This window comes from Chionomys nivalis, chromosome 12, assembly GCF_950005125.1.
Source record: "Chionomys nivalis chromosome 12, mChiNiv1.1, whole genome shotgun sequence".
Lineage (NCBI taxonomy): Eukaryota > Metazoa > Chordata > Mammalia > Rodentia > Cricetidae > Chionomys > Chionomys nivalis.
Window position 1 is genome coordinate 10960371 of NC_080097.1, and position 17925 is coordinate 10978295.

Below are 17925 nucleotides of genomic sequence, written 5' to 3' on the forward strand. Positions count from 1 at the left end.
AAATCATGTCTATAAGAATGATTAATCAGTTTACTCCAATTTTTTTATATCTGTTGAGATTTGCTTTATTATCGAGTATGTGGTCAGTTTTAGAGAAGGCTTCATGAGGTACAGAAAAGAAGGTATATCCTTTTGTGTTTGGGTGGAATGTTCTGTAGATTTCTGTTAAGTTTATTTGAGTCATGATATTAGCAAGTTCTTTTCTCTGTTAAGTTTCTGTCTGATTGATTTGTTCATTGTGGAGAGTGGGGTGTTGAATTCTCATACTGTTAATGTGTGGGATTGCGTGTGTGATTTAAGCTTTAGTAATGCTTCTTTTACATATGTGGGTACTCTTTTATTTGGGGGCATAGATTGAGATTTCATCTTGATGGGTTGTTACTGTGATGAGTATAAAGTGTCCTTCTCCATCTCTTCTGATTCATTTTCCTTTAAAGTCTATTTTGTTAGGTATTCGGATAGTTACACCTGCTTATTTCTTAGTTTCATTTGACTGGGAAAACTTTTTCCAGCTTTTTACTCCGAGATATTGTCTGTCTTACAGGGACATTTGTTCAACTATATTCATAGCAGCATTATTTGAAATAGCCAGTACCTGGAAACAACCAAGATGCCCCTCAACTGAAAAATGGGTAAAGAATATGCAGTACAATTACACAATGGAGAACTACTCAGAGGGAAAAAAAAAGGACATCTTGAAATTTGTGTGCAAATGCATGGAACTAGAAAAGAAAACATCTTGAGTGAGGCAACTCAGACCCAGAAAGATGAACATGGTATGTACTCACTCATAAGTGGATACTAGATGTAAAGCAAAGGATAGCAAGCCTGTAGTCCATGATCCTAGAGAAGCTAAGTAACAAGGTGAACCCTAAGAAAAACATACATAGATTCACCTGGGAAGGGGAACTAGATAAGATTGCCTGACAAAATTGGAAGTACAGGGTCGTGGAAGAAGGGAGGGCAGAAGGGGGGGGGGTGGAAGGGAGAAGGGGATGGTGGAGGGCAACTTGAGGGAATGGGATAGTTGAGATGGAGGAAGGACAGAGACGGCAGCAAGGAAAGATATTTTGATTGTGTGAGCCATTAGGGAGCATTAAGAAACCTGGCACTAAAGAAATTCCCAGGAATTCACAAGTATAACCACAGCTAAGCCCCTAAGCAATAGAGGAGAGGGTATCTGAGCTGGCCTTGCCCTGTAGTCAGATTGATGAATTTCTTAAATGACATCATAGAACTTTAATCCAGAAACTGATGGAAACAGAGGCAGAAGCACACAGCAGAACACTGGGCTGAGCTTCCAAAGTCCAGTTAAAGAGTGAGCAAAGTGGTCAAGACCGTGATGGGGACACCACCCGAAAGTGTTTATTGGAGCTAATGGGAGCTCTCTACCTCCAGCTCCACAGGGAGGGGACGAGCATAGATCCAAACTATTCCCTCTGAATGTGGCTGATAGTTGTGTGCCTGGTTCAGACTGTGGGGCCACTGACAGTGGCACCTGGGTTTATCCCTGCTGCTTATACTGGCGTTTTTGGAGCCTATTCTCTTTGAATGGATACTTTGCTCCACCTAGATATAGCAGGAAGGGTCTTGGACCTTCCTCAAGGTAATGTGCCTTACCCTCTCTGAGGAGTGGATTGGGGGAGGGTTATGGTGGGGAGTAGGTGGAGAGAATTGGAAGAGGGAAGGAGTGGGATTGGTATGTATAATTAAAATGACAGCTTGTTTTCTTTTTTTTAAAAATAAATTATATAAAAAAGAATGACTTCTTAGGTAAAAGCAGTTGTCACCAAGTTCTATTCTAGACCCCATGTGGTAGTTGGAGAGAACTAACTATCCCTAATTGTCCTCTGATTTCAGCATGTACACCATGGATGTGCATGCACAAGTGTGAACACACATACACACACCACTCACACCAAAATAAATAAATGTAATAGATTTAGAATTTATAGTTTATTTAAATTTATTTTTACTGGCTATTATATTTCTGACACTGGAAAATCGGTATCACACTCTAAAATTTTCAAGAATCAACACTTTCAAAATGTCATATTTCTAAAATAACGGTTGATCCTTGAAAATTAATTACAGCACTTAGGAGAAGGGGGAAAGTAGATCTCTGTGAGTTCAAGGTCAGCCTAGTCTACAGAGCTAGTGCCAAGACAGGCTCCAAAGCTGCACAAAGAAATCCTGCCCTGAAACCCACCCCCTGAAAAAATTGTACCTTTGAGCAGAAGTGATATGAGAATATTTAACTTGAACGCTATAATGGAGGTTGTAATATTGCACACTTTTAAATCAAGTAGAAACCCATCATATGCTAATTCAGAAATATTACCTCACATCATCCTTATTCAGATCACGTCAAGACCAACATGTAAAGATTCTGTCCCTTTTTCCTGTCTGCATGGTCAGATATATATGTAAGAGGGTGCACTGTTTAGTAGTCAACTGTTTCATGTTTTTGTTATGATTTCTCTTCGCTGTAGAGAATGGTGACCCCTACCCAGTTCCTTCCTGTTGATTCCTCTGGTCACTGCCCTCTGCATTCTTTTGTGTGATGATTGCTTATACTTCCAGGAACAATTTCAGCTATCTCATTTAGCAGGAAAAAAAAAAAAGCCTGTACAACTGCTCTACAAAGAACTACTTATTTTTTCTTTGGCAACACAAAAGAAAGGGTCTAGGATAAATTACCAAGGTTCAAGTTTTTGTTTGCCTCTGTAAAAACTTGGTCAATATCCTGCAATTCTATTTTTCTCACAATGGTAGAGGATATAGATAATCTGGTGATGAAAACATTGCTTATGTTTCTGTTTTTCAGCAGCTGAGTCAGTTTCTATGCCTAATCTGCAAACTCAAACTAGAATCAAAGGTGTCACACAATAATAGAGGCTTGTTACTAATATCATAATTACAATGATTATTACATTTTGTACACAGTATTCAAAAATCTCTTGGTTCTAGCAACTACATAAAGCTCTAATTGTCCCACTAATATTATGGGTATTCCAACAACGATTACTACTCACAGTTTATAGCCAATTGAAAATCTTTATTTTACTTGGCTGGACAACACTTAGGTATTCAGGAAGCAAAAGGCAAAAAAGTACATCCACGTATTTTGCCAGGTAACTGAGCTGGGAGGGTCATGATTTCTTTATACCTTTTGTTTTGTGACTTAATATTTCTATTTAGATTTTATTCTTATGTTCTCAGGTTAATACTCCAAGGAATAACTTGAAGTTGCTAGATCTCTCAGTGGGATCATCTTCTAATACGCTCATTAAATTTCATTTATCTACTTTTCATTCATACTTATTTCTTTACTTGAAGTCCAAGACAGTGCAGAGGTTTTACCATCTTGTACTCTTGTAGAGGCCAATATAAATTGAACTTAAAGTTTAGTCTCCTTGATGAAGAATCCCATGGAAAATCACTCAGCTTTTACCTAGAATACCAAGGTCAAAATGACAAAGCTAACATTGCTTCTATTAAATTGTCTGCTTAAGTAAACCTTCCTCTCAAACTAACCACTTATTTTAGCTTCTAGTTCTGGCCATGAATGTGACTCTGGTCGATCATAAATAAAACAACATCATCAACAACAATAACAAAATTGGATTAATTTCTAATCTGTTAATCTCAGTCATTCTCTGACATTGTGGATATGACTTCTACAAGATAATCTTCTCCATAATGTAGTCTTTACAATAGAGAATCAGAGGATTATTACAACAATGGGAATAGTCTTCGGTTAGACAATGCTGTTCTTGAAATCTAATATGAATGAGATTTAGGGGAATGACATCATTTTTGTCTTTCTCCTTGTGGAGAAAAGAAACAAGTTAGAGAAACATCATTTTTGAGTGAGAAATAACAACATGCATAAAAAAGCAGGGAAGTCAAGTAAACCAACACATGAGTAATTAAGAAAAGGATGCTTGGTTTTTATTACTTCCATGTACAATGTATAAATAAATGGTCAGAAGTCAATACTTATTAGAAAAATAGCAGCTTGTAAATACTTACTACATGAGAAATAGTGTAGTTTGATAATAATGCCAATATCTATTGAAATCTCATAGAGAATTGAGATTGATATTTTAGTAGTTAGGTAAAATAGATAACAAAATATATGCATGGATACAGAGTTGTATGCATTGAAAGAACAGTGACATGAACCAAAAACAGGACATCGTAGTCTTATTGCCTCCTTTTTCAGTTTTAATTCCCTCTTCTGTGACTAGTTTAAATACTTTATTAGTATGTGCATTGACATAATTAATCTGAAGAAAATAACATTTTCCACTAAGCAAAGCAAAATAAATTCTTCATCTGCAGTAGTATTATAAAACTAGTTGTAGTGAATCTTCTATCCATTTATTGCCTATTTGTTTCCTTGTATATTTTCATTCTAGTATTTGATCATAGAGTACATAAATTTTCAAATATATCCTTATTATAAATAGTTAACCAATATTTCTTCAGATACTACTGTGTAAAATCTTCCAATTGGTCCCTTTAAGTACCTTCATTTTATTTAATAACATATAAATTGTACCATCAAACTCTTCACTAGAAAGTTAAATAAGGTATTTTTACACAGTCAAACAGGGTAAATGTTGAAGCATCAGTTCTACCAGTCAAATACCTGAGTATCTACTCAGGGGAGACATAGAAACATGAAAATAAGTACTAGAAGCATACGACTCTAGGTTTCAAAATCAAACCATAAAAGCCACTGTTGCATACAAATTGTAATCTTCTTTATGCATTTTGTGGATTCTTCTGTTCTTTAATTTAGGACTATGATGCTTAGAGAATATGCTTTTGTTTTTATTTCTTTAGGTCCCTGTCAATATCATCCAGAAATACTGATAATTCAAGGAGGTAACTTGGTTTGATTAATTATTGTGCTGACTACATTTTATGTCAAATTGATACAAACTAAAGTTATTTTGGAAGAGAAAAATCCACTGAGAATTTACCCTACCAGATAGACTTCTTGGATAAGCCTTTGCTACCTTTTCTTGTTAGATATTTGATGTAGATAGGCTCAATCCTAAATCTAGGTCATTATTAATCTTAAATAACTGTGAAAAACTTGTCGTGCCTGATAATATTGTTTGATTTCTTTTTGTAAAATCTTGGAAAAAGTACTCAACTCATCATAAACTATGTGAACATTAGAATGGATGTTTGTTAATTAGATTTCTTTTCCCATTACATGAACAAAATCATTCTTCTAAACTGTCCTATGTGTAAACAAGTTTTAGAAAAGAAAAAAGAAAATCAATGGTACTCATTAAACCACATTGAGTTATAGTTTATAGATGAGGTTGTAGGAGATGAGGGACATAATAATGGGAATTTAAAGATGTGGAGAGAAATTGGCTTTGCTCCAAAGTTACAGACACAAGTAGCCTTTTATGAAGAAGTGCAGCCTGAGTTTTAATAAATGAAAAGATACTGGTAAATTACAAAATGAAAAACATCAGATTTCAGGAAGAATCTAGCTAATTCAACCTAGCAGGAATCCTGCTGCAGCCAAATTAGATTGATTGGATATCACCTGGGAAAAGCTCTAGAGAAGAACTTGGAGAGACAGCATGGGTTTGAACTCAGATGACTGGAGTAGAGTTCTTTGCAGATTGACTTAGTGAGGGTTCTTTGCTAGGAATGGAATTTACAACAAAGGGCACAGTTGGGATTAGAAAAAGTTTCTGGTGACTAAATTTTAGGAAGGTAAAGCATATTTGTCAGGATGAAGAGGTTACAAATTTACGGAGAACCAAACCTTCAAGCAGGTTTTATGGTTTAAAAAAATGGAAACGATTGCCTCCTAATACACTTTAGAGTCTTAACAGAGAAGAGTCTCAACGAATTGAAGGAAAAGATAAATCTTCATCTGCAAACCCAGGAAGAGGAAGGACTGGAAACATAATGTGCTCTCTTTAGTTTGTTCAATGATTCTGGTGCTTTTGTGCCTCAATCCTGCCACCTGCTGGTGTCTTGAATAGGAAATAGACAAATTAGTATGAAAATTTGGATTCTTAGGTAGTTAAAAAAAACTTTTAGGTTATTCGTTTGTATTTTTACTCTTTGTTTTTTTATTAAATGTTTGTTGGAAAGGAAAGGATGAACATAATGGTTCAATATTTAGAAAGGATCTGGGAGAAATAAAAAAAATTTGAGAAGTTTTAAAACATTTTTAATAAAAACTTCAGCCATCTTAATCATTTTCTAAAGATCTATGCATTTTTAAAAGATTACGTGAATATGCTTATTGTATTAAGATAGGGAATATCAGTAAATATTGTTAAACTACTAAACTACTCTGATACTTTTCCTTCTACAGGTCCTAAAAGAGTTGTTTTTTTTTTTTTTTTTTTTTTAATAAGCAATGTCTATGACATAAAGTTACACATATAGCAAATCATTTTTATGGACATTTCTAGTAATGAGGACAAGTATAGCTATCAAAACTCTTTGAAAGAATTTCTTCTCCCTGTTAAAACGTGTTTTGCCCCATGCCTTTTATCCTAATTTGAAGCAAGGAATCAGCCTCTGCAGAGTCTTGTGAGGAAGTGTTATTGTATTTGGACTGTACAGTGATCATACAGAAGTTGGAGCTAAATCTGTACCAAAACAAATTATAGGGAGACTTAATTATAGTTTGCAAGGAAACATATATGATTATAATTTGGGGAATTTAAAGAAAATTTTCCACATTTGGGAAGAAAATCTTTGTCTCATGAAAACTGATTCTTTTTTCTTTTCAGGAGCACACGGGCAATTATATACTCAAAAACATAAGTGGTACAATACTGATTAAAGACAAATGACACTTTGAAAAGACCACTTATTAGTCACAAGGCCTCCCGCACCCTTAAATCAAGATAATGTCTTGGAATGAAACACAGCACTTTCAAGACGGAAGAATACTAAAACATCAAGAAATTAACAATATATCATACATAAACTATTCATTTAGTCTTTTATGCCAATTATAAGCACTTATTCTGATTAAATCTAAACCAAGAGAGTACATAACAATTGTTACTCAAACTAGGGATGGTCGTGGATATTAGTTACATCCACATTTGAAATAAACTCAGATCTAATTCTTTCATTCCATGTCGCGTGGTTTCTGTGGTTGAAGATAATTGCCAGGTCAAAACTGAGTCGTGTGAAAAACAGTTTGCTGTGGCCTGAGCACTTTTCTGAACTATTAGGTCCATTTTCAAGGTCCCATATCATGTGTTAATTATGAAGTTCATTTTGCAGATTATGGAGTTTTGCTTCTTGATTATCACTGGCTAAAAAAAAATCATAATTTACAGATATTTTTTTCAGAGGGCTAATTAGATTATACCCAACAAATATATTTTATTTATATTAGCCAAATATATATTCTTTAGGGATCTTTACTACATTTGCAAAATTTTTCCATCTTTTCAAATCAAAAATGTAGTAGTTAGTGTGCTTTCTATTTACTTTCCGCATATTCAATCAAGTTAAAAAAACATTGCGTATGCTAGCAATACAAGGATTATTCCAATCACTGTATAATTAGCCATACTTTAATTTTTAAGATTTTAAAAATAATTATTTTCAAATGCAGTTTTTACAATATGAGTTTTCAGATGTCATCTACATAAATTTTGTTCTAAAATAAACTTTGTACATGATTCATTTGTTTTGCCTCAAAGCAATACAAGTAAAACTTAACCTTCATTTCCTATCTTGAATTCCCTAGATTTTTCTGTTATATCAGGAAGTTAAAAACATTAGTGTCAAGTATTTCAAGAACACACAGTTTGTATATAATGCAGAATACTGATTTTCTACCCAAGAGTCATTCATGGTAATGGAAGAAAGATCAGTCATGATGAGCATAAATAAAATATAAGATTGCTGTGTTGTACAAAACTATAAAGAATATTTTGCCCATTTCTAGATACCTGCTTGTATCTGTTCCTCTAGATGATGCTTGTGAATGTAATATTTAAGTGTCAGATAATCATGGAATAGCGCTGGGCAAAGTAGAATTAAAATATTTTGAACTATATTCTATTAATCTAAACACCCTTAAAACCATTGTGTTGTCTTCATTTCGAAGTAATATGAGTTGATGGGTCAAACTATCCTGCCATATCATTGGTTAGATATTATATCTCTTATCAGATTAAGACTGCTTTTATGACCATAAAAGAAGTATATTTAAGTATTTTGCCAATCTATTTATAGGATTCTGTTTCGTTCCCTATTATGTGTTGTGTAAGATTTTTTAAACTTTATTTTTGGTCATAAGTGCCCTGAAAAGTTTCACGAGGAGAACTGTACTGCTGATAGACGCTGTCAGCATCATAGCTCGATAGAATATTTACTAACATAAATCAGTAGCTCTCGTGTATACTAGTAATAGTCTGAGAAAGAAATAGGAAAACAGCACATCTCACAATAGCCTCAAATAATCTAAAACATTTTGAGGAATATCTAACCAAGCAAGTGTGCCGCTATCTCGGTGGAGACCTCCAATTGCCGCACCCCGCGCCCCAGTGTCTGTGCTCGGTGCGCTATTATCCAGTTACCAAGCTTCCGGCAAGGGGGCTGGAAGTTAAAATACACAAACACAGACAGACAGAGAGACAGCGATACGGGTCACCCTTTAATTCCCCAAGAATGCCCCCTTTATTGTGTTCAGGGGCAGATTATATAGAGATAGCCACGCCCCAGCCAAACCCACCAGGAACCACTCTCCTGCCATCAGGAACTCCTGAAGGTCTCCTGCTCAGAGCAGCTGTAGGCACTCAGGTTAGGGGATTACAAGAAATTCAGGTACTGGGGTCTCACTGCTCCCAACACAAGTGAAGAACTTTTATGACCAAAATGGCAAGTCTTTGAAGAAAGAAACTGAAGAAAATATCAGAAGATGACAATATCTGTCATGGTCATGGATATATAGGATTAATGTAGTAAAAATTTTTCATTTTACTAAAAGAAATCTACAGGTCTTATAAAATCCTCATCAAAATTCCAACACAAATATTCACATATCATGAAAAGACAATTTTCAACATCATGTAGAAAAGCATAAAACTCAGGATCATTAGAAATTCAGAAAAAAAAATCACTACTGGAAGTCTCACCATACCTGAGTTCAAATTGTACTATAGAACTATGGCAATAAAAAAAAAATCATTGTGTTGGCACAAAAAAACAAAACAAAACAAAACAAAAAAAAAACACCCTCATGTTGACCAAGGGATTCAAATTGAAAAGATCTAGACAAATCAACACACCTATGAACACCTATTTTTAATGAAAAGGAAAGAAATATATAGTGAAAAGATTGCCTCTTAGTCAATGGCGCTGATTAAACTGGATGTCTGCATGCAGAAGATTCCAACTAGATCCATACTTATCACCCTGCATAAATATCATCATGAAAGGAATCAAAGACCCCAACTAAAATAGATATATTCAACTGAATAGAAAAGAAGATGCACACTTGCCTTGAAACTGTTCACACAGGAAAAGACTTTCTGAATAGAACACCATTAGTATAAAAAATGATGTCTTGGCCAAAGGGACCTCACTGAAATCTCCAAACAGCGTAGACTGTTGGCAAGACTATAGGTTGTTCTCCACAACTGTAGGCAAGGTGTTTTTTGCTTAAGATAATACCTACAAAACTCATCCAACAAAGAGAAGTCAAGCTACTTTATACATAGAACTTTCACTCCTTTGTGGAAGCATCTTTTGGTACAAGAAGCTATTCTTCAGACTAGCCTCTAACTGCAGGCTTTTCTCTATCCTGTGTGGTCCCCCAACCATTTTTAAAATAATCACTCAGAGGATTATACTAATTATAAATGTTTAGCTGATGGCTCAGGCATATTACTAGCCAGCACTTAGATTTAAATTGAAACATTTCTATTAATCTATGTATTGCCATGTGGCCCATGGTTTATCACCATTGCTCTGGCATGTTGTTCCTTGGGCAGCTGTTAGTGTCTCCAAGATTCTGCCCTTCTCCTCTATGATTGGATTTCAGGGCTGACTTGATCCTGCCTTGCCATAGGCCAAAGTAAATTTATTTATAAACTACTGAGAACAAAAAATATTTATAGATTACAGAAAGACATCCTACACCAATATACAGCTTAGAACCTGTGACTAGACAACCCAGGGACCTCACAAAAAACAAACTCTGCTCTCCTACTAAAAGAACATAGCAATAAAATAACCAATCAACAACTGGCATAAATTGAAGGCCAAGTCAGGGGAGGTGACCCATTCCCAAAACAACCTGGATGGGTAGGAACTGGAAATCTGATTGGCTCAGATACCTATGAAAAAAGTAAATACACATGACCAAGAAAAAAGAATCAGTGAGATAATTTCTGCTATACTCATAGATGAGTTGCTGTTCTTAGAGACGTTCCTCCAGCAACTGATAGGAGCAGATGCACAGACTCGTAGCCAGATATTAGGCAGAACTCAGGGAACTGCTGCTGAAGAAGAGAGGATTATAGGAGCCAGAGAGGGTGAGGACACAAGGTAGAACACTGCCCAAAGAATTAGCTAAGCAAGGCTCATAGTGTCTCACAGTGTGAACTGACAACCGTGGAGCTTGCATGGATATGCAGCCAGCCCTCTGCATACAAGCTGTGCTTCTTTTAGCTTTGAATTTGTGTGTAACTTCTAACAGTGGAAGAGGTGTGTCTGACAATTTTTCCTGATCTTAGGACCCTTTTACTTCCATTGGGTTGCTTACCCAGCTTTGTGTCTACTCTTATTGCATGCCATATTTGGTTGATAATATTTATGGGAGCCTCCTTTTTATGGAAGGGAAATGGAGGAGCCATGGATCTGGGAAAGAGAAAAGTGGTGGGGACAGGGGGCTGGGAGTAGTGGAGGGAGGAGAGATTGTGGTTGTGATGTATTAATGTGAAATTTAATGAAAAAAAATAATTTACAATATTTATGTTTGTTGTAGTAAGCTCAAAATAAATATGCTGTAGGACCTCAAGGTCATAAACAAAAGAATGAATCTTTTATATGGAAAAAGTCTCCCAAACAGATTAGAATGTTAAAAATTTTTTAAGGTGTCAAATGTAATCTTTCCCTCTTTTGACATCCAGTACAGTGATATCACAGTGACAGGGTTGAGATGACGAGAGAAGAGAATTTTGTCTGTGATTGAGTTTGCTATGTGGTTTCCTATTAAGCATAAAAGATCCAGGTTATAACTTTCCTTAACCCAGAACCAAAATCAAAGTCATTCTCAGGGTGAGTTTGTCTAGATTTCAATCAGTTTTTACAGGAATGGCCATCCAACATCATTCTCAAAATTATGCCAGTCTCTCTTCTTGGGGCTTGAGGTAATAAAGTTATCAAAATTATAATCAGTACTTCAGTTTTGGATCCAAGAGTACACGTGGATTCAGCAAGTCTAAAATAGAGGCATTGTTTTACTAAGGTTGTTTATATGTTCTGAAAGTTTTTGAAGCATCTGTGTTTTTTTTTTTTTTTTTTGGTTGATGTAAAAGGTCATACCCCCTTTAAATCCAGATAGAGCGTAGAAAAGATTTCTTTAAGATATTTAATTTTCTAATTTAATAGAGGGAATTATTTCATGTATTTTCTCAATGTAAAAGGAAATTCTGAACATTGTGTTCAGGTATCCTGGTGATAAAGGGTTGCTAGCTGAGCTGCAGAATATTATAGATGATTGAGGATCTATTGTCATGATTACTTTCTTTTTATTACTACTTAAACATTTGGGTTTAGTTTGTGTGATTATATCAATCTCTGACCTGAAATAAGATCCTGAAACATCTGAGAACCTTAAGGAGAACTTTCATTTCCTTTTTGCTTATCTAATTCAAACAATACTTATCAGACTTTCAGTATCATTATAGCCAAGCAGTGATAGTTTTATTAATTTATAAATTATTGTGACAAAAATTCCACAAGCAATTTAAATGCAGTCTGTTTTCAAGAAATATTTCCTTTAAAAATGTTAAGTGATCTCAGTATACAGACATTAATTAAAAAAAAACACAATACAATATAATTATGGCTGAGAAAACCATGCTCATATCTTCTCTGAGACATGATTACTCTGTAGTAGTGCATTGATCTCTAATATAAACTCAACTCTTAAGGATGTGACAATGAGATGCATTTTCAAATGGAAATAAAAACCAGAAAACATGAAAACACAGATGATTACCCCTTTCAAAGAGAAACAAAAGAACATAGCACAAAGTAAAGATTCATTTAGATAACAATCTGCTATATATACACATATTTAGAAATCATGCATTTGTGCCTTACCAGTAGTTGATATTTATTTAAGAGAGTAGGTTGACAGAAGAAATATTCTAAATGCATTTGAAAAATTAACATAACCATAATAAATGAAATTCTGAGATTATTTTGGTTATCAACTTTTGTAGAAAAAGCATTAGAAGGCAGCTATGCTCACCCCATCCCACTAACCCACCACTAAGAAGAAAGGACTGCATAAGTAACCACAAACACACCACACACTCATAAACATATTCATATATGAATATCCTTTGCATTTTAAGAAATATCAATGCAAAATATGGTCAGGAATGATTTAAATGCCTACAGACTTTTATTCATCTCTTACTGATGGCTTAAATGATGATTACTGGCATCACTGAATAGTCATGTTCTTCATTATGGATTTTAAAAGTATTTTTGTTGTATTTGAATTGTGGGATTTTTCAGTGAGGCAAATAAGCTTTAGAAATGTGATTTTTTTCATTTAGTGATAATAGAATTGAGTTTTTGACTAAGTTCATTGAATGTAGTATTTGTGTCTTTGTATATTAGGTTTCAGAGAAGACTAGAACCAAGAACAGTAAAACAGTAAACAAAAACCATTTGCTAAAATAAAACCAACTACACAAAACAGTGATGAAAATATAGTGGCTCCAAAGTTTTATTACCTAATATATAATTCAGTAAATAAAAATGTCAAAACAAGGTATTTAAAAATGAAAACTACTGTTATGAATATTTCAACAGCAGTCAAATAATTAATATTATTAAATGATTATAGTAACTAATATCATTGCTATCTAAATAGTTAACTAATATCATAGCCATAGTTTTAGCATACAAATTGGTTCTAGCAATGTCAATAGGTCCAATTTAGTCATTCACCCCATTACATGCTAAAGAGATAAAAATAATGAAAAACAGAGAAAAGAGATTTAATTAACATGCTCTTGGAACAAGGACAAGTTTATAGTAATGCAAGTTCATCTTCAGGTACTGACAGGAGCTTCTCCTTTGAACACAGGAATAATTGGGTTATTGTGCTCTTGAAATACGCATAAGTAAGCAGTTCTGGTGAAGATGTGCTTTGCTGTTCCTTTCAAGGTAATCCTCAGAAGTCCTCCTCGCTTTAAATTACAGGCTGCTTCTCAGGAGATGATGGCTCATGTTCCAGGGTGCAGGCTCATCACAACAGATAACTCCCTTTATTCTACAGAGCTGCTATGGGATGGCATAGTCTGTATGGTATGATTTTTCTTTTCCCGGTATCCAAGATGACTGAAGGCTAGAATGGTGACAGAAATTTCTAGGCATTTCTTAAGAATGTGGATGACAACATAGTAAAAACATGCAGTAACAACAACAGTAATACCTTCTAGAAGAATACCTCTACTGCCCTCATCTTTGTCCCATTGATGTCCATCCTCTATGCAGAGGAAAGCTAATGACCTGAAGGAAAGAAATAGACCCCAAAGGCCAGGCATAATCTGGATTTTAGTAATTCTGCGGACATTCCTGAGTATCAGTCTGTACTTTACAGCAAAAGTAGTTTCTACTGTTCTGCCAAAGCATACGAGGAGTAAGCTTTACCAGCTGAAGTCTGAGCAGAACAAAAGTGATTCAAGATTCATACATCCTCTGTGCATGCTGCCTCAATCCCCGTGAGTTCACATGTGCACTGACTGTTGTGTCTAGTAGGCCTCAATCCCATCTAATTCTTACTCAATCTCTGCAGGGCTCTCTGTAAGTTTCTATGTGCATCAGCTCTTAAGGACATAATTAGAAAATTTCAAGTATCTGTTACAGCATGATTAATGAAAGTTGTCGGTTTTAAACATTAAAAACCCTTATATGCTTTCCTGACATCTCCCAGTTACTCCAACTTCAACCTCTGGTGACCATACTGCATTCTTGGGATTATTAACACAACATTTTTTTTTCTGGTAACATGTTGATAATTTCCTTTTCTTCTCATTGTATAATCTTGGTATAGAATACAAGGAGTTAGAATTTGAAAACATTCACCTCTTTCAAAATTCACCTTTTCTCAGTTACTGATAACAGGGCTAATTTTTGTATTGCTTAGTCTACTCATTATTGGAAAAATACATCTCATATGTTAATTTGTCACATTATTTTTAGGAAAACAAATTGAAATGTTTATCTTCTTAATTTTGTAACAGACAGAATTTCAAGGAAAAAAAACACCTCCACCTATAACAACATGTATTTTAATTCCAACACCTTCTCAGGGTTGTTCAGAACTGGAACCACTACTGTTTGAAGAATAAATTTAATAAATTTATATATATATATATCAATCTCCATAATAGATTTATATATATGTATGTATGTATACACACATATATATTTATTTCGTATATATATATACATATATATATATATTTCAATGGGAAAAGTAACTTTGAAGAAAGCTATAAGTGCTAACTAAGCTTTTGACAATACAGTCCTTATATACATACCCAGGATGACTCAGACAAGGCTAACTCTGGATCTCCAAGTATATACATGTCAGCTAAAACTGAATGACATAGTATAATTTGTATTAAAATTATTTCTAAAAAGCAACACTTTTGTGAAATATTTTACATAAATGTGAGTTGGAGGTGAGAGGCAAAGGTCCCTGTCATTGCTGTCTTCTGCAGTGACCTACCTATTTTTGTATACCTCTCTGTGTGAGGTCTGTGACCCACTCTGATTTTGTTTCTGTGCCCAACCACGTGTGGAGCCTGTGTATGCAAGAATGTCCTCTGAGCTTGCTAGTGTCAGCATGCCTGTCAGCCCATGTTCCAATGAATAAGGTATATCCTATCTGCTTACAGTACCTCTTTGCATTATTTTTATCCTTCCAGGCTCTAGGTATAGCTTTACCTGACTTAGTAGGCTAAAACTTCACAACTCTTGAAGTATACATACAGAAAAATATTAATAAAAATTATAGTATGTTGTGTAATTCTAACACTTAGAAGATTACTGCATGGAAAGCCTGCAAGTTCAAACCTTTACAAGTTGAATTGTGAGCCATTCTTTCAAAACAAAAGAAAAAAATCAACAAATGTCTTCAGTAGCATATTCTGCATTGTTTAATTCCCTTTTGCACTTGCCTTTGTCATTAAAAAATAACAATAATCTAAAAAAATCATCAATTGAGATAAAACTCCTGGTACTATTTAATCATTTGGAAAATTTACAAATTACAGAAAATTAGAAATAATTACATATCTCTGCAGGTAGAAAATCAGAACATTAAAAGAAGTATGCCAGATGCAAGGATAAAAGGCAACAGCAGTGCAGGAATCAATAATGCCTACACGGAATTTTCTAGTCAGTTTGAAAGGTTCACATAGTGGGTTTTTTTTTTTTTGAACATGGACATCATAGAAAATAAAACATATTTTAATTGATGTAACTATGGACAATATTAAAAAAGCAGAAATTATCTATCCAGTAAAATTCAGATTAAGATATAAAAAAATGGAATTGAATCCTTAAACAAAATGTTATGTGGTAGCTTGGACACTGGGATACTATGGAAGATTAACCAATAATGGTAGCAGTCAAGTTTTCTCATCATTAGATTTCTATGCTTTTCAATTTCTGTATCTATGATGTAATAATAACAAACCACACTGTCCAGTACGGTTTGTATCCAGATTCTCTGTGTATTTTTAATCTAATTTAAATTTTAAGTTTTAATGTTTGGTTTTTAGAGACAGGATTTCTCTGTGAATCTTTGGCTGTCCTGAATCTTACCCTGCAGACCAGGCTGGCCTTAAACTCACAGAGATCTCCCTGCCTTTGCCTCCTAAATCCTGGGATCAAAGGCTTGTGATACAATACCCAATTACTCTATTTTTTAAAAGGATTTTGTGTATCCTTTTTCTCTTTTCTCCAAAGCTTACATATATTTTAAAACATTCTTTAAACTCTTTAGAGGTTTTTTTTTTTTTCTGACTCTGTCTTTACTGTATACCTCTACTTTTTTCTGAGCATTTAAGTCTTTAATATGCTAAGCAACATGATTAGGATTAATGCTGCAGCTTTGGGAGCTGGCTCCACCCCATTCCTTAGCTTGGTGAGAGTCTAGCTATAGGTGGAGGAAGACATGTTTATTGTCACAACTCTGTGGAGTTTCAAGGTCCACACCACCACCAAGACACCTGCTGTCAGCTCCTCATAAGCATCATTTAAGTATTTGGTGGCAGAGCCTCTTAAATGAGTTTTTGCCACTAACATTAAGTCAGGAAGTTCGGAGAGAGACAAAGTGTACGACAGATGAAAAGCTTTGTGTAAATTACATCTTCCTCATGAATATAGACCGCACCAGTGAATACTTTCACACAAGGTTCAATAATATGAGTACTGTGAACTTGTCCAAAATGACAATTGTGTTCTCTGATTAACTAATCCTGTACAGAGGGTACACATTCTTGCCTGGGAGCAAGAATATAACCAAAATATGGTATTGCTACAGGAGACTTGTCCATTCAGCCAATCAACTATGAATCCAGAACAGAATCAGTGGTCAGCTGACCAGGATTATCCAGAAAATTGTTGGAGAACTTTGCAGGGTAGCTAGAGAGGAAAGGGAGAGGTGTCAAAGGAATTTCCAGGAAATTTTCATGCTCCAGAGAAAGGGGAGAGAAGGCCACCAGATAAGGTCAACAAATAGTCCCACTTTCCTTGAATTTTCCAGGTCTTTATCTTAATATCTAACTCCTGAGGTTTTATTATGCTAGAACAAACTAGGTAACTGTTTCATCAGGGAGCTACAGGTGTTGATGATATCCATGTTCCATGTTTGGAGTATCCAACTACACAAAGTCCATCAAAGTGCAAAATGGGTATTACCCAGTTATGTGTCAACATAATGAAGTACCTGAAATAATAAATTTATTAAGAGAAAAATCATTTTTTAATAATTTTGTTCAATATCAAGTGTTCTCTCTTATTTGGAGAGTTTACAAGGCAACTGTAGTGGGAGGAGCTCACTTTGTGAGCCATGAGACAACAGAAGTGGAGGAACTGGGAAGGATCTAAAAATGTCTCCTAACATCCCGACAGTACTTCCTTTGACTACTTGAGGACATTTCTCTGAGCCCAGATCTTCTGTCTACAACACTTCTCACCATCACAAAATTGATGACCAACCCTTTAACACATGAAAACTTAAAGACCATAGAAGAGTCCAAGAAAGACAAGTTAGCAATTTTGTGCCCATTCGGGGCTTAAGTTTTGCTAACATCTACTAACCAAAATAAAGGATATACTGCAATTTGCCTGAAAATGAACCAAAACTAAGAAAATGTGTTCTACATTAGAAAATAAAATAAAAATGTGACTACGGAATCATTCTTTGATTTTTTCTTATCAGGTATTCATTCAGTCAACAGGGAGTTTGGAAGTATGAAACAAAGAGAAGAATTCTGTTCAATGATATTTTATATCTTCATGATAATAACATTACTTCACTAACTCTGATAAATATCATTTAATATTTCTTAGGATATACTTAAGAATTAATAAATCAGAATTTAAAATTTCATTAGTCTTTTGAATATACTTAGTTATGAA